The sequence below is a fragment of the Musca autumnalis genome, unplaced genomic scaffold, assembly GCF_047663935.1.
Source record: "Musca autumnalis isolate F117 unplaced genomic scaffold, ASM4766393v1 scaffold_5, whole genome shotgun sequence".
Lineage (NCBI taxonomy): Eukaryota > Metazoa > Arthropoda > Insecta > Diptera > Muscidae > Musca > Musca autumnalis.
Genome location: NW_027412088.1, coordinates 66,174,331 through 66,197,971, shown reverse-complemented (window position 1 = coordinate 66,197,971; position 23,641 = coordinate 66,174,331). Strand labels below are relative to the sequence as shown.

Sequence of the window (23,641 nt, the reverse complement as noted above, 5' to 3'; positions counted from 1 at the left end):
TTTTTCCAGGATCCGGTCGAACCATTTGACAAGGCCTGCATGTCTGTACCAGACGTTCAATTTCTTTATCCATAGTAGGCCACCAACAATAACCCCGTGCCAATGCTTTCATTTTTGGTATACCAAAATGACCGGAATGCAGCTCTGCTAATATCCGCTGCCGTAGTTTGCGTGGAATGTAAACTCTGATGCCACGCATTAAACATCCCTGTTGTGGTGCAAATTCAGTTTGTTGTAAATTAAATCAGTGTCTCGGTTCACACTCACGTCCATGTTGAAAACCTTCCAACAACACTTTTACCTCCTCGTCCTTTTGCGTTTCTTTCCTTAATTCATCCAAAGTCACCGGTAAATTTTGCAGCAATTCCATTTCTATTACATCTACTTCCTCAATATTCGCATTCTTACCTTCCAGAGGCAATCTCGACAATGCATCTGCATTCGCATTTTCCTTAGATTTCTTGACCTGTATAACGTAATTGAACGATGATAAGAATAAAGCGTAATGTTGCATTCTACTGGCTGTAAGTACTGGTAGTCCTTTATCTGGGGAGAAAATCTGGGCTAAAGACAGCGTAAATTTCCGTCCGTATAAATATTGATGGAACTTTCGAATGCCAAAAACTATAGATAAAGAGGCTTACTCTTTATCTATCTGACTGTATTTCTGCTGAGTCTTTGTTAGGGTTTGCGACGTAAATTGTATTGGTCTCTCCGATCCATCCGGATAAGTATGGCTCAACACCGCCCCTACTCCATATGGGCTTGCATCAACCGCTAATTTCAGAGGCAACTTGGGATCGTAAAATGCCAGCACTATATTTGAACCCATTATTTTTTTAATTTTCCGAAACGATTTTTCACAGTCATCATCCCACCTAAAAGGCACCTTTTGTTGCAGCAATTTATTTATAGGGTACAGGATCGCACTTAAATTTTCTACAAAACGTCCATAATAATTGATTAGACCCAACAGCGCTTTTACCTCGTCCCTATAGTCCCTAATGACTGACAAAAATGAACGGCCACACTGGCAAGCAACCGTTTATTTGAACAAAACTGACAGTCAAAACTGATCGTGTGTACCCCGCTTAACTGGTTCTAGCAATCCATCTCGAAGTTGTGTTTCCAATTCCTCCTCTACGGGTTGTACCAGTGAAAATGGAACCCTTCTTGCTTTAAAAAAAATTTGGAACAGCACCTTCCATTATCGTAAACCTTGCCTGATAACCGGTTATTTTACCCATAGTTGCAGAAAATACCTTTGAGTATTTACTTATCAAATGTTTAATTTCTTGATCAGCCTTCGATGCACTTATTCGATTAACCATTGTGTCGCCTTTCCCCAATTTATCCTCCAATATAGCTGTCCAATTAAGCTTAATCATCCTCAACCATTCCCGTCCCAGCAGTGGGTTCCTCTGATATTTGACAATATACAATTTTAATGGAGTATACGTCTCAATACCATCCATTGTAACGATTATGTAACCTACGCAGTCTAGACTCTAGAGGAGTGTGGCAATAACTATACAGTACCGTGTCACTCTTATAAATTTTCTCTTTCGCAAAATGTTCCTTTGCATCCACCAAATTTATTATTGATACAGGTGCACCAGTATCGATTTCAAAGCATATTGTTGCACTGTTAATTTTGAATCGATGCGAGATTTTAGCACGGAAACCCGAAAATCTACGAATAGTCGATTATAATCGATTTGCTAAGGTTATGAAAAAGTCGAAAGTCGAGTTTTAGGCCAACTGAAATAATCGGCAGACCGAAAAATCGCAATGTTAGTTTTAGACCAAAATCGAAAAATCGATTATTGCTTTCCATTACCTATCCCTAGTATCAATGGGAGAGACACAACGGGCAGTCCTATCCAAAAATTACCAACACTCCACCTTGGCGAACTGACTTAAACGGCGAAATCCGGAATACTAATGGCACCGGAATACAATACAGGATGGTGTGGATTCCTGTATGGTAACGAAAACTGGAAAATGGCATCTATTTTGATGCAGAGACTACAAGTATTCACAAACAAATGTCTTCGAATATGTCACATATTCTGGCCAGATGAAACAACCAACCACGACCTTTGGAGGATAACAAAGGGGAAACCTATTGCCTGTCAAAAAAAGGCAGAGGGAAATGCGAAAGCCTCAAGCTAGAAAAGATCTAGAATTGAACCCGCAAGTCAGTCTGGACGACCAGAAAATAGCTGAAGAAGAGCTGTTTTAAAAGAACTACAAAACTAAAACATGAATTAAATTAAATATGAAGAGTATTAGTTTAAATATGTACATACATACATACATATGTAATGATAGAATCTTGTACAGTTCGTTTGATAGTCCATCGGCTTTTGCTTCTGTGAGACATCAAAAACAGTGATCTGTTGATTCAAAGCAGCCCTCTTATCATAAGTTTTAAAGTTATTCTGCTACCAACCCCACTGTGGTATATATGTAGGTAGTTTGATTAAAAATTCACCATTGAATATCGTTGTCGTCACTTTGAACAAAACTGCTAATAAAATATTTGAAATTCATAAATGGTATTTGAAAAAACAAAAACGAAAAATACCATTGATACGCTATGTTTTGTGTATAAAAATATTTCAGTGTCATTCGATAAACTTGTTTTTGTTTTACCAAGTTTGTTGTATTTTCGTTACTATTATGACGAGTATAAGAAAAAAAAAAACAACTAAAATTGAGCATGCGCACCACACCACCTCCAAAACAGTCTAAAAAGCCAATCACTTTGATGTTGTTTTTAATGTGAATAAAATTTTTGTTTAATAAATCATATGCACTTGAAATGATAGAGTATTTTTTGTTTAGAATATATTAATAATGTTTATAAATATATGTGTTTAATGTACATACATATTTATATAAACATAGTAGGTGTTTGGGTGTGAGGAGCATCTAGAATTAACTTGTGTTTAATGTCATACCCCATATTAATTTTTTTTTAATTATAGATTATGACTATTTAGAATTCATCTATGTTTTTGTTTTAAAAGTATTTAGACATCATTTTATATGTATGTATAAATACAGTAGAATCGCGATAATTCGTGGTTCGTATAAGCTGTCGGTCCCTTGAAGTCATTTCCTTCGCATTTTAACTTCGCTAATTCGAAATCCTCGATAATTCGTATAAAATTGCCGGTCCCTTGGATTACGAATTATCGAGGTTCTACTGTATATTATACTCATACTTTTGCCACTACAAATATTCATAGCAAACACTCGAAATTCCATTGACGCTAATTGTACTAATATTTTGTAACTAACCTGCTGCACATTGGTGCATTACTTCGGGTACCTATCCCACTAAAGTTTAAAATATTTGGATATTCCTGCAGAAAATTTTCGATATAGCTGCATTATCATACCGATATGGCTGAAATTTGGTATTAATTCTTCGTTGGAGGCACAAAACATTCCTGCTGAGAATGGTCGGTTTAGATATGCTTTTTGATAACGCCCGATGACCAATTTTTGGACCAAATAGGTTCATCCGTTTGAGAGTTATCGTGCGCTCCAGCCTTATATTCAGACAGACAGACAGACAGACGGACATTGCTAAATCGACTCCAAATTGTCTGAAACGGATTTAGTCCAAACATACTTGGGATCGAAACTATTATTTCGATGAGGCACATTTTGACCGTATATAAGTTATTTTAAAGACTAAGGGTATAAAATTTGCAAATACGTAATAACATCTAATATTTTAATTTGTGGTTATTATTTTTGTTTTTTTCGAAAATTTGGGATCGTTTAGGATAAAATCAATAATGTGACTGAAATTCAAAATCAAATACCCAAATCAAACATTATTCGGTGAATGAACTTTATAAGAAATCGTAAAATTATCAATTAATATCGCAATATTGTTGTTGATTTTTGTAGTCTGAAGTTGTGAGACCACATTTTGTAATATTAAATGAAATGATTCTTTCACATCTCTTCTTTTGCGTAACGTATATTAATGAATGACTCAGATCTTAAAATAAAAACAAAAATATCTGTCTTTCTCCACGTGCTTGAACAAGTAAGTCCGTCTGTCCATCCTAATCTAATAATAACCTGGTAAGAGCACGATCTGTAAAAGCACTAGGGTGCAATTTTGACAGATGTGGGCATTTAGTGAATGGAGATGTATTGGATCTATGCTCGAAATCGAGCCAAATCCAACGAAAGTTCTTTATTGATGCACTTCAAAGCAAATGACCGCCTGTTTCTTCGGCAAAACTGACCATGTGTCGATTATACGGCTTGAGCAACGTATGACGGTTAATTCATAGTGGTGCGCACTACAAGTTGTTTGCCTGAAGTTTCCTGAGAAATTCGAAAAACGAACAGGGGAAGACGAATCATTGTGCACCAGACAATGTGAGCTCTCAAACATCGATTCAAAGCAGTGCCTTTTTGACCGGACAAAATTGATAAGTCATCCGACGTACAGCCCTCACTTGGCACCTAATGACTTCATTTGATTCCCGCTGTAAAAGCGAGAAGAGAAAAGACAACCTTTCCGTTCGGTTGAGGATTCAATTCTAATTTTATTAAAATAAAATGAACCTTAAGAGCTACTTAAACTGATCTATCTTATACTACACGCAGACATACAATCTTTTTGATCTATTTAGCCAGCACACAAGGAGGGTTGTTTTGTCCCTACATTGTGCGCCTTCTACCTACTGAGCGTATCGTTATCTTCGTGTGTGGACTTTATGACATTCTTTCTTATCAGTGCTCACACACATAGATTTACGATGGCTCGGAATTCATCATACATATTTAAAATAGATTAATAATTGCCGTCTGCGCCAGCGCATAAGAGCGCTGCATTGAAAACATATGGTATTTTATGGCACTGGGAAATTGATAATATGCAATATTTATTTTTAATGGTTTGATTTTCCCAGTGCCCTAACCTCACCCAAAGACATGTACAAAGTGATTTGTACACCCGCACATCAAGAAAAAATTGCGTGGCCAACGGTTTTCGTCGCCAGAAGGTGCTTTTGAAGCTTCCAAAAACCATGCTTCTTTCTTTGGATTCTTTGCAACGAAACGTTTGACAACAAATGAAGAATTTGGCCGAAATTCACCATCTGTGTCACCTTAGTAAATTCGCCATGGGACAGAGACAACAATTTTAACATGTGAAGATTTTATACAAACTAATAACGTAGTCAAATTTACTTTTTCGTCAATATTAATACAAATTTTATATAAAAAAACTATTCTGTAATTATTTTAAAACTTGTCATCAATAATAGTCAAGAGAACAAATAAAATAATAATGACATATGAATTAAATAATAGTCACACGTCTCGACGCGTCAACGCAGACATCGTTTAAAGATATCTCAAACTAAAAAATCTATTAATAACAATTTAAAATTAATTATTGACAAGCAATCTTAAAGATTGTGGTATCCCACATAATAATCAGAACACTTATTGAAAAAGCAAGATAATGAATTTAATTCATTCTTAAACCGTTGAGGAGTTACGTGACCTCTTCAAGGATAAGATTTCTTATTGTTTAAGACAACTGGGAGTAGATAATAATAATTGTTGTCCAACAATAGACAATTATTCTATCGCTTATCATACAATGCAATATTTGTAGAGGAAAGCAAAGGTTTAAAAACAAAATTATATATATTTTTTATTTTTTGTTAAAAATGTCTCTTTCATTGTGACGCATGATTATTATTTATTAAGTGCAGTGTAACACATACACAATGTGTACTATTGTCAAAAACGTAGAGAAGTAAAGACTAGAAGAAATGCATTTTCCAAAAACATATGCTAATAGTTCCACATTTTGGTTACAGATGGCTACACAACTCACTGGAATTGATAACAGCAATGCCAATCTTTTTGATTCCCATTTCTCGTGGCAGAAAACATTACCGTCGTGTTTTGTGGCTTAAATTTATTTCTTTTCTTTTTTTATTGTTCATTAAATGAAAAAATCAAAAGCGAATGCCGTCAAACTTGAGTTTTCGTTTAACAGAGTGTTGCTATGATATCGTAGCAACAGAGGTTAACTCCATCTGTTGACAAATGTTAGCAATTGAGTTTTCCAATCTTTATGTATTTAAATCTTTGCTATTGTGTTAGGTATACGCTAGGGGGACTCAGTGGGCATTCTTAAGAAACAGTAAGCAGATGGCAGGTGGGAGTAATATAAATTTTCTGCAGCAAATTATAAAGTATTATTCTAAATATTCTTAAATATCATTGGTGCCCCCCCATATAATCCCAACAACCATGCAAACAAGATAAACTTCTCCACTGATATGCCTTTGTTGTAAATCAACGACACATAACAATGGAGAAGTTGATCTAATTTGCAAAATCAGTTGGTCGGGTTATATGGGATTGCCAAAGGAAACTTTTCAATGAGATTGTTTTTTTGGACACTCTTATACTTCGAGCGACCGATTGATGTTTGGATATGAAAAGTTTTATTCTACACTGAAAGAAAAATGTTTCATTGATTTTGAACCAACGTAGAATAGAGTTTCATTGAATAAATGAAAAGTTTCATAATGAGTTTCTTCATTATTCTAATGAAATTTCTTCAAGTATGCAATGATACTTCTTTATTATATTCAATAAAGTAGTAAGAAACTATGAAACTTTCACATTAATACTATTAAACAATAATGAAAATTAATTTAAGAAACTCAATGAACATCTTCATTAATACAACGAAAGTCTTACGTTGGTTCAAAATCAATGACAAATTTCATTGATACAACGTAACTTTCATTCAGTTACAGGAAATTGTTTTTGAGATAAAAAGTCGAAAAGTTATTACCCTAATGTAGAACATTATTTGTACATGTTTGTAATTAACTTGACCTTGTTTGGTTAGGCGGTAAACATTCAATACCATCTTCTAGAATTTTGTATTGTGAGATGTTTCCATCTGTTACATCAAAATTATTTATCTAACATGTGTTCGCTAGAAGTTGGGTGTATCTTTAAAATGTATATGCCTCACCTATTCTGGTTAGGTTATAAGAACCTACATATTGCCCTTGAAAAAATTACATTAATTACATAGATATAATTAAGATTTGATAAAATTAACATAGTGACAAATGTTATTCGCCTGAAATATTTATATAGAAAATTGGCGGTTCAATGACAATTTGTTAATGCCAATTGTTTAATTAACTTCATTATTAAGAGAAACTAAACAAAAAACGGCAATAAACATAAAAAACACGAAATGCAAACTAAACTAATTACATTGAATGAAATAAAAACAATATGTATGTTGGCTCTGGTTTGATGACAACTTGCATTGACACTTCAATTGACCAGACAGAGGGAGAGAGAAAGAGAGACTTCACAGTAAGTGGGCATTGTCTTTGTGGCTCTAACCTTGAATTTCACTAATTATTATTTTGTTTGAAGGAGAATGGGAGCCACCGGGGTTATGTGGTAAGCATGGGCGACTTGAAAATTGATGGTATGTGTTTGACGAAGGAGAAGATTGATTAAAAATAGACAATTCTAATGGTATCCGGAAGTTTGAACGACAAATTTATTTTGGTCGCAAATCTACCGACAAATTTCGTTAATCAACGAAAACGGAAACAAATGTTATAAGAAAAAACAAATACAGTTGAACCTCGGTTATCCGTGAACCGAGTATCCGGGAACCTCCATTATCCGTCATAGAAAAGAAATATTGACTTTTTCCCATTTCTTCTATTTTTCGTTATAAACTTCATTGCCCGGGAGTAAAAACACACTTTCCAATTAATTTGATTAAGCAAAGAAAAGGTAAACAAACGAAAACTGGAAATTCTCCCGTATTACACAATTTGTTTATTTATGGTATCACAAGAACCATGGGACAAAGTCAATTCAGATGAATCTGATGATGATGATATTATGTATCCTTCTAAAATTTGGTGGATTACCTTAACCAATTTGATAACAATTACAGATTTTCATATTATTGTACAATATTATGCCATTTTACTTAAAAATATGTTCAAAAACTGCATAAAAGCATTGCCTCCATTATCCGGGAAAATCGCTTATCCGTAATGACTTCGGTCCCGACCATCACGGATAATCGAAGTCCGACTGTATTATTTATCTGTAATTTTGTCGTAAACAAGTTACAGTATCGCACCACTGAACTTAGTCGATATTTACATTCGGCAATTTTCCTTGCGGCAATTGTCAGTTTGTTGGTGAGAGAGAGAGAGTATTGAGACGAAAACGGTTAACATATACCTCACCCTCTCTTCATCAAACTGACAATTGCCGCAAGGAAAATTGTCTAAAATAAATATGGACATACCATATTATTAATGAACTAAAAATATAACTCAGTTGGGCTTAATTATATGAGAGAAGTATCCTTTTGTCTCATTGGAGATATTTGTGGCATCTAATAAATATACATTTATGTGAAAGGTAATAAAATCTCAATAAAATATATTAGCAAGAATTCAGGTCGAAATAAAAAGTTTAGCGTTTTATTACACTGTGCAGCAGCATTTTTGGGGGGTGGAAAATTTCATATGGAGATGAAAGCCCTTGATGAATATAGTCCCGGTCCACACTAGCGTAAATTTCATTAAAAAAATTCATGAAATTAGGCGTTCTTAATTCGAATTCCCCACTACAGCAATTTTATGATTTTACTCTACCATGGAGGTCGATCTAGAGACGCATAATTTAATGCAATTTTTTCAATGAAATCCCTCTAGTATGGACCGGGACATAGTAAGAGCCCAAAAGGAAATTTTCGCCATAGGTCAAGTTTCTGAGATATCGCGCGATGGAGTTTTTATTTTTTTCCCTATAATACTTGGGAAAATAGCTCCATATCTCTGTTTGGCGTTGTTGTAGCTTCGTTTTGAGGTGGCATGTCTTCAGTCAAATCGATTGGCGAATCTTTTTGTAGAACATTTCATTATTCTAACTCAATGCCTTTCATGTCCTTTTCGTCCTTTGTTTCTTGAACCGTAGTGAAAGTACCACAAGATGAGATTCTTCAGCATCCAAATATTCTACAAAAATGTTGCTCAGAAGATTTTAGGTACGGTTCTCTTTGACAACTAAACGATTTTGTCCCGTTTTCATTGTCATTTTTGATATTTATTCGGACTTGGTTCTCTCTTTTCCCTTCTTTGCTATCACAAACAAAAAATCCGCATGGAAAAAAATTCCGATGGAGAAAAAGTAGGTATCATGAACGCTCTCAAACATGTGTTTTCCTCCAAAAAATCTCCCTTGCAAAACTGAAGGGAGTTTACAAAAAATCTTAGTATTTCCCACAAACTTTGTACAAAACATGCAAAATAAACACTTTTGTTAGGATTTTATACTAAAATCTTTGACCTGTGGTTGGAAATTTATTAAAAATGGAAAAAATTTTACAAAATAACATCACTTTGCAAACTCAGTCACTCTCCACTTTTTGTACCGATCAACGATGGGATGTGAGAATTTTGGACATACAAAATTGTTGCACAACAATTATTGAAAAAACACTGGGTAAAAGCATATTTTCAATTATTTTTATTTCAGAATTCGTATTTTTTCAATTTTTGCCATTATTTAATTAAAAAACTTGTTTCTAACACATTCATGATAGTGGCAGTTCCATAGCACAATGGAGTCAATTGCACTGTCTTCTTAGAAATTTCCAATCACATCTGATGTTTTTCATAATTAGTAACATCTTCTGAATGTCTTTGATGTATACAAGTGTAATTTATTTGATTAAATTTGTTGATTTTGTCTTAAAACACAAACACTTAAAATTTTCTCTTTGTTTTCACAACAATTAGGGCACACAAGGTATGAAAAAGACCCTTCAGTGTTGCCAAATTCAATGATTATTTTTCTCACATTATTCATGATAGGAGGAATGTTCTCTCGAGAAAAATCTATTCCGCGAGAGTTGTATTCCGCAAGAATATTGATGATTGGGCTGTATGTTTTGTTTTTCTGCATATTCGTTATTGGTTAGGTATGTATGTAGACATAACAATTGGCTATTGCTTATGTAGAAATCTGGGGTGCTTCTGAAATATTTACTACAAATAGCTCTTGTAATGATGAACACGTTAATAACAAATTATCTTGGAGGATAGATCCGGCTATCTCAGTATTTGATCCGGATATTCCGACATTAAAATCGATATTTGAACCGGTTTTAAGTAACCGATTAAACTTATATGTACACCATTAAAAAGCTTATAGAGTTGTCAATCAAATTAAATTAATTCGCTTATGAAAATGTTGCTAGTTGCAGTTCTAGAACAAAAAAACCGTTTTCTTAAACCGGTTTTAAGGAAAAATATCAGTACGCGCAAATATGGAGATCAAAGGTTGGGGGGTGAAAAATTCTTTTTGGCGATGAATGTCGATGAAGATAATATGAAAGTATGACCTATGGCAAAACTGTCCTTCCGGGTTTATCATATTATCTTCATCGACATTCATCGCCAAAAAGAATGTTTCACCCCCCAGCCTTTGATCTCCATATTTGCGGGTACTGACCCTATAAAGTATATATATTTTTGATCAGCATAAAATTCTAAGTCAATATAACCATGTCCCTCTGCCTGTTGAAATCAAGATACTGCTTGACATAGCGCCATAGAACGGTACCTCAAGATTTTTGGTATTTTGAAAGTTGTGGCATCAATATCACACCGAAATGGCTGACATTGGATTTAAACTTCGTTTGGGGTATAACAATTTCCAGCAGAAATTTGTCGGTATCGCTCCGCACCTTCATATAGCTCCCATAGAATGGTCCCTCCCTATTTTCAGTGTCATTATCAAACCGAAATGGTTGAAATTTGGTATTTAGCCTTCGTTGGGGGTATAAAACATTCCATCTGAAATTTGTCTGTATAGGTCTACGTCTTCATATAGCCCCCCATAGAACGGTACCTCCCGATTTTCAGTATTTTGAAGGTTGTGGCCTCCATATCCCACATAAATGGCTCAAATTTGGAATTTAGTCTTTGTTGGGGGTTTACAACTTTCCACTTAAAAATTTTCAGTATAGCTCCACGTCTTCATAGAACGCTACCTCCCCTCATAGAACGCTACCTCCAACCATAGAACGCTACCTCGCCCCATTCAGCCCCCATAGAAAGACACTCTCGGATTTTCGATATTTTAAAATTTTAGCCAGGGCACAGTGTCCAATTTTACGAAAAACCTGGCCAAAACTCTAAAACTAAATGGATTTGGACCTAACCTTCTTATGTTTTTTGGGTCGCTGGTTTCAGTTTTCATATTTTTTATACCCTCAGCCTTTAGGCTAAGGAGGGTATATACACTTTGATACGATGAAAATGTGCCTCATCGAAATAATGGTTTTAGACCCCAAGTATGTTTGGACGAAATGTGTTTCAGACAATTTGGAGTCGATCTAGGCATGTCCGTCCGTCTGTCTGTCCTGCTGGCTGGAGCGCACGAAAACTCTCGAACGGATGAACCGATTCGTAATATTTTGCCCAAACTTAGTTCAAGTTCGAAGATGAGCTACATCGGTCCACTCCTTCCGGTACCTCCCCCACAAAAGTTCGAAAATGTTCGGAAAGTTTGTGCGCACGATAACTCTTGAAGGGAGTGACCGATTTGGTCCATACTTTGTATAGCGTAAACTTTCTACCAGAGTAATATGAGGTTTCAATATGGTCTCAGTAGGTCCACTCCTTCGGGTACCTCCCACACAAAATTTCGGAAAAGTTCAGTTTGGGGCCATCTCTCGAATCGCTTTGATTTTTGTTTTAGCAACTTGTATTCACTGTCCTCGATACGACGGTACATGTTTCATCAGGGGCAAGTCCATACTTCCTGAGAAAATAGCATGCAAGTTGCATAAAAACCCTATGACACCGTGTGAGGTGGTTGGAGTGCAAGATAACACTCGAACGGATCTGCCGATTCGGTCCAAAATATGGCCTTAGTAATATTTTGTGCAAACATAATTTAAGTTTGAATATAAGCCATATCGGTCCACTGCTTTAGGTACCTCCCCCACAAAAGTTCAAAAATGTTCGGAAAAATTATTCGTACGGTAACTCTTGAAGGGAGTGGCCAAATTGGTCTATACTTTACACATCCTTATATATATCTACCAGATATAGATCAGGTTCAAATATGGACTATATTTGTCCACTCCATCCTGTACCTCCCACACAAAATGTCGGATAAGTTCACTTTAAGACCTGCTATCGAATCACTTTGATTTTTGTTGAAACTACTTGCATTCGCTGCCTCATAATATAAACATTTTTTCAGGGGCAAGTCCATACTTATTGGGAAAACAGCCCGAAAGGGCTGAAGTTGAGCCAATGGGGGAATACTCCACTCAAGCAATCAAATGAGATTGAATCTTCAACAATAAACAAAACAAACATTCTTATCAGCCCTTATTTTCGACATAGGGTTTAGGGCCATATTTTACAATTTGTATCCAGATTGTCTTTGTGATTGGACACTATAAATATCTTATTGATGGGTTTTCGTTATGAATTCACACAGAAGATGTTGTGGGCGCCATATAAAAGTTTTTGGAAATATTTGTGGTGAATATATATTTGAAAAATATAGAAAACTCGGTGGAGGGTATACAAAGATCGGTCCGGTCGAACTTAAACGTGATTGAGTGTCAATAGCACAAGCACTACGAGCCTTCCTTAACATCCAAAGTGTTACTTTTGTATGAGAAAATTCACATTACATTTACATGCATTTCAAGTGACTCTGTAGTCAATGTTTTATTTTTAGTTCCTTGAACAAATGGGTACTTTCAAATTATTTTCATTATTTTATTATTGTTGGCTATGATTGTTTTAAACAACACAAAAATTATGCAAAATTCTTGAATATGTGCGTGTGTGTGTTTGTATTGCTGGGACCTGTGTCAAGCAATGAAATTTCTTGTGTACTTGAATTTTATTACTTTTGTTGTTACTTTGTTTCTTCTTCTTCTACTTCAAGCCAAAGTTACGACATTTGCGTGTCAATTGCTAACAACGTAATCACGTTTAAAATAGAAAAATTTTTATGTACATTTAAATTACCAAAAAAAAAAAAAAAAAACTTGACACCATATACGACGACGAGTATACAAATAAGTGGCCCTCTTTTTGTTTGTGTCATAATTGCAATTATAATTAAGTTATGATTTGTTGTTGTTGGTGGTGATTTTGTTAAATTGAATATACCCACCAAACAGGTAAATTTTTCAAATGTTTTGTTATAGCCAAATTTAGTCGTTGGTGTCGGAGTATTTAAAAGAAATTGCAAAAATGTTGTATTCTATTTTTAATTGTTTGCATAAAGTTGCCAATATTGGTGAAAGGGCAATTTCTTTTCGGTTTTTTTGATTACCAAACATGGGCTTTGAGGAAAATCGTGGCGTTATACGTGATTACTTGCAATGTCATTTCTTCAGAGTGAAAAGTGCATTAAAAAACATAGTTAACTCCAACTACTTTTTTTCTTAATTTTAAAATAAATTAAATAATTATTTAATTTTAATATTTTATGGGATAAGCTTTAAAACAAATTATTAAAAATTGAATTGAATGAAATAATAAATATAGATTTATAAATAGTTATTATTAGCAAAGTTATATTTATGTTATAAATTTATTTATTTTTTTATTTATTTTTTCCACATGCCCTTTGTATAAAATAAACAATAATTTTCAATAAAAAATTTAATCATTTCCTTTCGTTCTGTCAATAGCACATGTTCTTTCCCGCCTATTTTAACCTTTCGTAGCTTACTTTAAATAAATATTCTCTTGTGCAGCAAAAACCACAACAAAGAGAAAAACACCATAGAGAGAAAGTTCAATGATCGTGATATAGTCTGAACTTTCTTCTGAAACCACTTGCCACTTAATATATTCAAGTTATTCATTCATAGGCATAAACTAAGCAAAAAAATAAAACAACAAAAAGTTCAACATGATAATGACTTGTTAATGACGTTTGGTTGTTGTTGGTTCAGCCCTATGTGTTTTTTGTTTACATTGTAAGTTAAAAGTTTGCGTTACTTTCTAAAGACGTTATTTTGCTGAAACAAAAACATGAATTATTGCTGCCTACATTGTCTGATAATGGCTTAAGGCATTTAGCATAGCGCCGTTAAAAAACTGCATATTTTGACAAAAAAAAAAAATTATCAGTGTCAGAGTTCGATGGGAACGGAATTTGGACAACTCAAAATTAATATTTCAAATAGCTTATTAATTAGACTACTTACTTGATTCATTTAATGAATATTTCCATTCATATTACGTCAAATTAGACAATTTCAAGAAAACTTTTTCAAATCCAAAATTTAATTTTTATATTAAAGTTTTTCTGTTACCAAATAAAGTTCATAACCTGCTGCCCATTATTGGTATATACATACATATTTTATTTATAAACTCTATTTCTGTACACTAAAGTTTGAAAAGTATGTCATTCCCACCCTAAAATAATTCCTGCATTCCTTAGTAACCATTCGAATGTAAAAAAAAACTGACCACGGTAATTGTGTTCCCAATCTTTGACACGCAACAAATGTTAAATTAGTAGGCTAACAAATATTGTTCTGGTGGGCTGTAACTGAAACTTACTAAGGGTGCAATCGAATAACATTTACAATAAGGGAATAAGATATATCTAATCATCATTTGATTCGGGTCCAGAAATTTGAAAAGTAAGTAGAAACTTATACCATTAAAGGAAACACCCTTTCCATTAGAAAGGATCTTAGGAAGCACCCTTTTCTTTCAAAAGGGTCTTAGGAAACACCCTTTCCATTGGAAAGGTTCTTAGAAAACACCCTTTCCATTGGAAAGGTTCTTAGGAAGCACCCTTTCCATTGGAAAGGGTCTTAGGAAGCACACTTTCCATTGGAAAGTGTATTAGGAAGCATCCTTTCCATTGGAAAGGGTCATAGGATGCACCATTTCCATTGCAAAGAGTCTTAGGAAGCACTCTTTCGATTGGAAAGGGTCTTAGGAAGCACCCTTTCCATTGGAAAATGTCTTAGGAAGCAGCCTTTCCATTGGAAAAGGTCTTAGGAAGCAGCCTTTCCATTGGAAAGGGTCTTAGAAAGGACCTTTTCCATTGCAAAGGGTCTCAGGAGGCGCCCTTTCTATTGGAAAAGATCTTAGGAAGCACCACATCCTTTGGAAAGCGTCTTAGGAAGCACCCTCTTCATTGGAAAGTATCTTAGGAAGCACCCTTTAATTTTGAAATGGACTTACGAATCATCCTTTCCTTTGGAAAGGTTGGAAAGCGTCTTAGGAAGCACCCTTTCCTTTGGAGAGGGTCTTAGGAAGCAACCTTTCCTTTGGAGAGGGTCTTAGGAAGCAACCTTTCTTTCGGAAAGGGTCTTAGGAAGCACCCTTTCCTTGGGAAAGGGTCTTAGGAAGCACCCTTTCCTTTGGAGAGGGTCTTAGGAAGCAACCTTTTTTTCGGAAAGGGTCTTAGGAAGCACCCTTTCCTTGGGAAAGGGTCTTAGGAAGCACCCTTTCCTTGGGAAAGGGTCTTAGGAAGCACCCTTTCCTTGGGAAAGGGTCTTAGGAAGCACCCTTTCCTTGGGAAAGGGTCTTAGGAAGCACCCTTTCCTTGGGAAAGGGTCTTAGGAAGCACCCTTTCCTTGGGAAAGGGTCTTAGGAAGCACGCTTTCCTTGGGAAAGGGTCTTTGGAAGCACCCTTTCCTTGGGAAAGGGTCTTTGGAAGCACCCTTTCCTTGGGAAAGGGTCTTAGGAAGCACCCTTTCCTTGGGAAAGGGTCTTAGGAAGCACCCTTTCCTTGGGAAAGGGTCTTAGGAAGCACCCTTTCCTTGGGAAAGGGTCTTAGGAAGCACCCTTTCCTTGGGAAAGGGTCTTAGGAAGCACCCTTTCCTTGGGAAAGGGTCTTAGGAAGCACCCTTTCCTTGGGAAAGGGTCTTAGGAAGCACCCTTTCCTTGGGAAAGGGTCTTAGGAAGCACCCTTTCCTTGGGAAAGGGTCTTAGGAAGCACCCTTTCCTTGGGAAAGGGTCTTAGGAAGCACCCTTTCCTTGGGAAAGGGTCTTAGGAAGCACCTTTTCCATTGCAAAGTGTCTTAGGAGGCGCCCTCTTTATTGGAAAAGATCGTAGGAAGCACCACTTCCTTTGGAAAGCGTCTTAGGAAGCACCCTTTTTATTGGAAAGCGTCTTAGGAAGCACCTTTTCATTGGAAAGTGTCTTAGGAAGCACCCTTTAATTTTGAAAGGGACTTACGAAGCATCTTTTCCTTTGGAAAGGCTGGAAAGGGTCTTAGGAAGCAACCTTTCTTTCAGAAAGGGTCTTTGGAAGCACCATTTCCCTTGGAAAGCGTCTTAGGAAGCATCCTTTCCATTGTAAAGGGTCTTAGGAAGCACCTTTTCCATAGGAAAGGGTGTTAGGAAGCACCCCTTCCTTTGGAAAGGGTCTTCGAAAGTACCCTTTCCTTTGGAAAGGGTCTTAGGAAGCACCCTTTCCTTTGGAGATTGTCTTAGGAAGCGCCCTTTCCATTGGAAAATATCTTAGGAAGCACCATTTCCTTTGCAAAGCGTCCTAGGGAGGAACCTTTTCATTGGAAACTGTCTTAGGAAGCACCTTTTCCATTGGAAAGTGTCTGAGGAAGCACTCTGGGCCTTAGGAAGCACCCTTTCCTTTGGAAAGGGTCAACGGAAGTACCCTTTACTTTGGAAAGGGTCAACGGAAGTACCCTTTACTTTGGAAAGGGTCAACGGAAGTACCCTTTACTTTGGAAAGGGTCAACGGAAGTACCCTTTACTTTGGAAAGGGTCTTCGGAAGTACCCTTTCCTTTGGATAGGGTCTTCGGAAGTACCCTTTCATTTGGAAAGGGTCTTAGAAAGCACCCTTTCCTTTGGAGAGTGTCTTAGGAAGCACCTATTCCTTTGGAAAGGGTCTTAGGAAGCACCCTTTCCTTTGGAAAGGGCCTCAGGAAGCACACTTTCCTTTGGAAACGGTCTTAGGATGCACACTTTCCTTTGGAAAGGGTCTTAGGAAGCAACCGTTTCCTCTGGAAAGGGTCTTAGGAAGAACCCTTTCCTTTGGAAAGGGTCTTAGGAAGCACCCTTTCCTTTGGAAAGGGTCTTAGGAAGCGCCCTTTCCATTGGAAAGGGTCTTAGGAAGCACCCGTTCCATTGGAAAGGGTCATAGGAAGCAACCTTTCCTTTTTTAAGGGTCATAGGAAGCAACCTTTCCTTTTTTAAGGGTCTTAGGAAGCACCTTTTCCTTTGGAAATGGTCTTAGGAAGCACCCATTCATTTGGAAAGGTTCTTAGGAATCACTTTTTTCATTGGAAAGGGTCTTAGGAAGCAGCCTTAGGAAGCACATTTTTCTTTGGAGAAGGTCTGAGAAATTACACTTTCCTGTGGAAGGGTTCTGAGGAAGCACCCACTGTTTTGGAAAGGGTCTTTGTTCTGATACTTTAAAGGGGCGCTTAGGAAGCACCCTCTCCTTTGGAAAAGGTCTTAGGAAGCAACTTTTCCTTTGGAAAGGATCATAGGAAGCACTCTTTCCATTGAAAGGGGAAGCACCCGTTCCATTTGATAGGGTCTTAGGAAGCACACTTTCCTTTGGAAAGGGTCTTAGGAAGCACCCCCTCCTTTGGAAAAGGTCTTAGGAAGCACCCTTTTCATTGGAAAGGGTCTTAGGAAGCACCCGTTCCATTGGAAAGGGTCTTAGGAAGCACCCGTTCCATTGGAAAGGGTCACAGGAAGCACTCTTACCATTGAAAGGGTCTTAGGAGCATCCTCTTCTTTGGAAAGTGTCTTAGGAAGCACCTTTTAATTTGGAAAGGGTCTTAGGAAGCACCTTTTCCTTTGGATAGGGTCTTAGGAAGCACCTTTTCCTTTGGAAAGGGTCATGGGAAGCACTCTTTCCATTGAAAGGGTCTTAGGAAGCACCGTTTTCTTTGGAAAGGGTCTTAGGAAGCACCATTCCCCTTAGAAAGCGTCTTAGGAAGCATTCTTTTCCATTTGAAAGGGTCTTAGGGAGCACCTTTTCCATTGGAAAGGGTACTAGGAAGCAATCTTTCCTTTGGAAAGAGTCTTAGGAAGCTAACTTTCCTTCGGAAAGGGTCTTCGGAAGTACCCTTTCCTTCGGAAATGGGTTTAGGAAGCACCCTTTCTTTTGGAAAGGGTCTTATGAAGCACCCTTTCTTTTGGAAAGGGTCTTATGAAGCACCCTTTCTTTTGGAAAGGGTCTTATGAAGCACCCTTTCTTTTGGAAAGGGTCTTATGAAGCACCCTTTCATTTGGAAAGGGTCTTATAAAGCACCCTTTCTTTTGGAAAGGGCCTTATGAAGCTTCCTTTCTTTTGGAAATGGTATTATGAAACACCCTTTCATTTGGAAAGGGTCTTATGAAGCACCATTTCCTTTGGAGAGGGTATTAGGAAGCACTCCTTCCTTTGGAAAGGGTCTTAGGAAGCACCCTTTCCTTTGGAAAGGGTCTTAGGAAGCACCCTTTCCTTTGGAAAGGGTCTTAGGAAGCACCCTTTCCTTTGGAAATGGTCTTAGGAAGCACCCTTTCCTTTGGAAATGGTCTTAGGAAGCACCCTTTCATTTGGGAAGGGTCTTAGGAATCACATTTTCCATTGAAAAAGGTCTTAGAAAGAAGCCTTAGGAAGCACATTTTCCTCTGGAGAGGGTCTGAGGAAGTATACCTTCCTTTGGAAGGGTTCTGAGGAAGCACCCACTGTTTTGGAAAGGGTCTTTGTTCTGATACTTTAAAGGGTAGCAAATGATTATTTTGAGGACCTGCAATCAGGATAAAAAACTTTATATCGGCCTTTTTGTAGAAAATTTACTTCTGTTGAAACTGAGGTATGGGGTATTGTATCTCGCGAATTGTTGTAATATACCATAACTTTTGAACGCATTTAGGAAAGATAAACTGTTTTAGCACGATTCACCGATGGATTTCTTAAAATTATAATTTGAGCGGAAGCTGTGGTCATATTAATGTAAAAAAATAGAAAAAAATCGTTGAAGGAAACGAGTTTTTTTAAGTCAGTTTTCAATTAGTGGCTGTACAATACAATGTAGAGTATAATGTTCAAAGAAGAAGTTAAAGAATACACTTCAGAGAGGAAGTTTCTAATGTATGATTTTTTAATATAACCACCGCATCAATCTCAAACGGATGCTGACATTTTGAAGACTGAAAAATTGGGTTTTTTGAATTTTTGCTCTAATCGGAACGCGCAACTGTACTCGTTTAAAAACTGATTATGAGATTGTAGTACAAGCGATTACGCATTTTTTGATGTATAACTAGGGCGTGTAGCCTTCAAAGGTTCACAACAATCTCAGCTTAAAGTCGAAATTTTTGTGCGTATTTTTTTTTAAAAACCAGTTTTTTGGATTCAAAACTTACAAATGCCTTTCGATTTCAGTGGAAACCCGCGTGAATTTAGTTTTTTTACGTTCTGAATCTAACAAGCCTTTGCGCGTCTAAATCCATCCACTAGATCGGCGGATATTGTACCCCTCAAATTTCGAAAATATGCAAAAAATATTTTTTAAAATATCGCGCATTTAGACGCGTTTTAGATGTGTATTTCCTACTTAGATATATAGAGCGAAACGCATATTTAAAATGTGCGAAAACAGATATTGAAAAACGTTCGCGAATCCGGAGATATAATAGATTTTTTCTAAAAACTGAGTGCGATGCTACATCCACGGTTCTTGATGGATCGCATTGAAATGACATAGGATGATGTATTTTTTAATGGTGATCATTGAAATCGGATGCGCATAAAATGCAAATGTACTTCGTGGAAATTATGGGCATTTTACTGTTTTTTGCACCCTAACATGCAACTGATGCTACATCGTGGTCGTCAAATGGAATTTCACAAAGTGTATATCAAATAAGAGGGATTAATTCGCTGTTTTGGAAAATCGGATGCGCATCATGTCATTTTCACTATTACGCGGTTTATATGCGTTTCAAATGTTGTAATATTCAATATAACATTACTTTAATGTTATGCCACAATTGGAATTCCTTGTGATTTAATATAATCTTCTAAAAATATTCGCCCATAGGAAAACTATAAGTGAAAAAGTTGTTGCAACGGAATATCTTCATTATTGCGTGAAATTTGGACGAAAATGACGAAGAACTCAATAATTTTTTCTTCAACATTTCCTATAAAACCATAAAAAAATAAAATTAGAATAACATAATTTTTATTTTTTTCGTCACATTTTCATTGTATTTTTGCAAATAACACGAATACTATAGCTCCAAACTTCACGACTTAGGTTTCATTTTATTCCTCACAATGTCTGGATGCTGCTATAATTTTTTTATATATTTTTTTGTAAGTATAAGCGCTATTGTTTCAAAAATATGTTTGTAAATACGTGAAATTATTTAATAAATTTAATTTTTCGCGAATCCATTGAAACTTTTTGACTTTTTTTTTTTTTGCATATTCTCAAAGGCTGCGCATTCAGTTAACGACAATTGGATATAACAGCTTACTATATTAAGCCGCGATTTTTTTAGAATTTTTTCTAATTAGCATAATTAAAACGGTCATATCTTTTGCGCGCAACAATCAAAGTTGGTAACGAAAACAGATTTGGAATGACGATTTTTTTCTTAATCTATGTACCAAAAATCATAGATGTAGTATCAAAATTTTTTTTTGATTTTTTTGAAATGGAAAAGACGATTTTAGACATTTTTGCTGATATACCCCCCATAAAAACAAATTTACAAAATAAAATATCATAAAATGGAACAAAACAAAAAATTGAAATTTTATTTAATATTTCTGGTCAAAGAATGAATATTTATTTTTTTTTTATTTTCGCAGATTAACCATATGACATTGGATATTTTACAATAGCTGGATAAGGTAAGTTCTTTAAATAAAATCATTGTAACGCTAATTAGGCTACCCTATGGGTTGCCACAAAGAAGCTCCTACGAAAGATGTTTCAGTAGAATAATTTTTCATATGTCAAAAAATAATTTGAAAATGCTGAAGATGAGCCTTAACCCGATTTAGTTGCTTACAGAAAACCCTAATATACTATATATAACAAAAATATCCCATATAAGCTAAAAAAAGATGTAAATTTTTTACCATAATATCGAAGATCTTTTCCAAAAATTGTCCACATTGAAAGAATGTTGATTTTACACTACTCCATGATTGTTATGACGTTCTCTGAATGATTTATAGATTTCCAATTGTTTAATTTCCACACAACAAATATTTAACAAAAACTAAATTATTTCTTCCCACACACTCTACAAAAAATAAGTTCAAACGAAATGAATCACTACCAACATTATCAGGATAGTAATTACATTTAAATGATTAATTACACATATAATTAAGTATTGACTTAATTACAAAGAGTTCTGGTTAAATTAAAATCAAAACAAAACATTTTTATGGAGTAGACTATCAAAAAGAGCGAGTTAAGAAAACTTGTTTTGTTTGTTTTTGGCAAATAAGTACGTAGCTATTCATTTATTTAAACATTAATTTTGAAGGGTAGATTTCGACAATTGTGATATGTGAATTGGTGTACTTCCAAGACACACAACGTTTCCCAAGGCTTGGTAGTATTAACCTCGGAGTTGAAATGTATTAATAAGCCCTCAGTAACATACACTTTATGTTGAGAAATAACTATGAAAATACCTATGTAGTTGTCACTCACTCAGAGTTAAGCAAAAATAAAAAACTATTTGACCCAGTTATAATCCATGTTGACTTTACGCTTTTTTTCACCTTCTAATGCGGCTTATGGATAATTGTGTACATTTTCGCATGGAATTATCAACTATGGAAAAACAAATACACAAACTCGCATTTACTTGTGATAGTGGCAAGTGTGTGTGTGTGGGGCCGGCCAACCAGCGTTTTGATATTTTACTGAATTAGCTGCTGGTTTGCTTGACCGTTTATAAAATAAACACCTGCAGCGGCCTGCCTCAAAGGTAATCTGGTCAAACAAAGCTATTTGCGTGCACTTTTGTAAGTGCTGGAGGAGTGGTGGATTCGTAATAATATTGTTCAAACAATTTGCTTTAATTTTACAATTAGCACATTAATATTAACTGATTGGTGAGTAGTTTTGTTATACTTTTTTTGCTAGAATTGATAGTGCAATTATATGGATGGATTAAAACTATTATTCATTGAATTTGCTTTATATGTATATGCTCATAAATTTTGTAAAATTATTTAGTTATTGATAAGTAAAGAGAGAATGTAAAGCTACGTTGCAAAGAGGTTTTAGGACGGTATACAACTACTGATCCACACTGATCCCCCACAATTCGACGTAAAACTTCTCTACACACAGAAAAATGACCTCTCTAACATATGTCCCAAACATATTTTGCAGCAAACATATATTTGTTTGCAAGCAGTTCCAAACATAACATATGTTTGGCTCCTGCAAACAGAAATATGTTTGGATGCAAACAAATTATATGTTTGGGTGCAAACAAATACAAACCCAAAAGCCACAAAAAAAACACATGTACCAGTGGGCGCTTTCCGAGAGCAAGGGAGCGCAAATGTCAATGTGAAACACATTGAAATGTATGCCAACTTGCTCTCAGCAAGCGCTCACCGGCATTTTCTAACATATCGTCGGTGTCATGCTTAAGTGTTCCATACGCCATTTTTGACATTTTGAGATAAAGGTACCTTACAAAGTTTTGAACCATGCTCTTTCAGATTTTTTGGTCGGTTTTTCTCTATCTCCTATAGTTTCTGAGATATTCAGATGCCAGTGTGTTCCATATTCGCTTTGAGACCCAACAAATCTTGTCGTTTTGTTCCATATCCGTAAAGCCTGGCGTATGGAACAAAACAACTTTGAACATTTTAGTTCCATATCCATGTCGTTTGGCGTATGGAACAAAAAGAGACAAAAACGAATTGTTCCGCACCAAAAATGATGGCGTTTGGAACAAAAAATTGCCCATTTTGCCCAAGTAACGGAAAAGTGTGGCGTATGGAACAAATTGTTTCAAAGGACTTGGTTTAAAAACTGAAGAATAATAGTTTCTAAATCCAAATATTTTTGAATATTGTATTGTTACATGAAAACGAAAATTTATCAATCGTTTAAACAAAAAATCCCTAGTTTAAAGACAAAATTTTGATGTAAGTCCACAAAAATATACGCAAAAACGTTCATTCGACTTGAAGCTAACCGACTACAAAAATGGTATTATAAGAAAATCGCGTTTATATGTTTTATGTTACCTTAGAAATACAAAATATCAATCCGTTTTGTCCGATCGAAATTTTTACCACAAAAAAAGTAGTGATAAGTGGATGCAATCCCTTAAATAAGTCTTAAGGAAACCTTAAATTATGGTCCTTATTGTATTTATTTGAGAAAAATAAATGTTTCATTTAAAGTCCTGATTTTTAAACTGCACAGTAGCACTTCATATAAGGGAGGTGGAACACGATTGATATAAAGTGTTTTGGTTGAAATGTGACAAAATGTGTTCCATGTGACACAAACTGCCAAAAACATGAAAAAAAGATTCCATG

The 23,641-nt window shown here is 35.7% G+C and overlaps 1 protein-coding gene across 2 annotated transcripts in view; it reads left to right on the top strand.

Moving 5' to 3' along the window:
* The window catches only part of LOC141405544 (putative ferric-chelate reductase 1 homolog), an 86,505-nt gene that overhangs the window by 4,927 nt on the left and 57,937 nt on the right, over positions 1-23,641 (top strand). For both annotated transcript variants that reach the window (XM_073990009.1, XM_073990008.1), the window contains exon 2: positions 20,924-20,965. The gene's annotated coding sequence lies outside the window, so the exon portion shown is untranslated. The remainder of the gene's footprint in view (positions 1-20,923; positions 20,966-23,641) is intronic.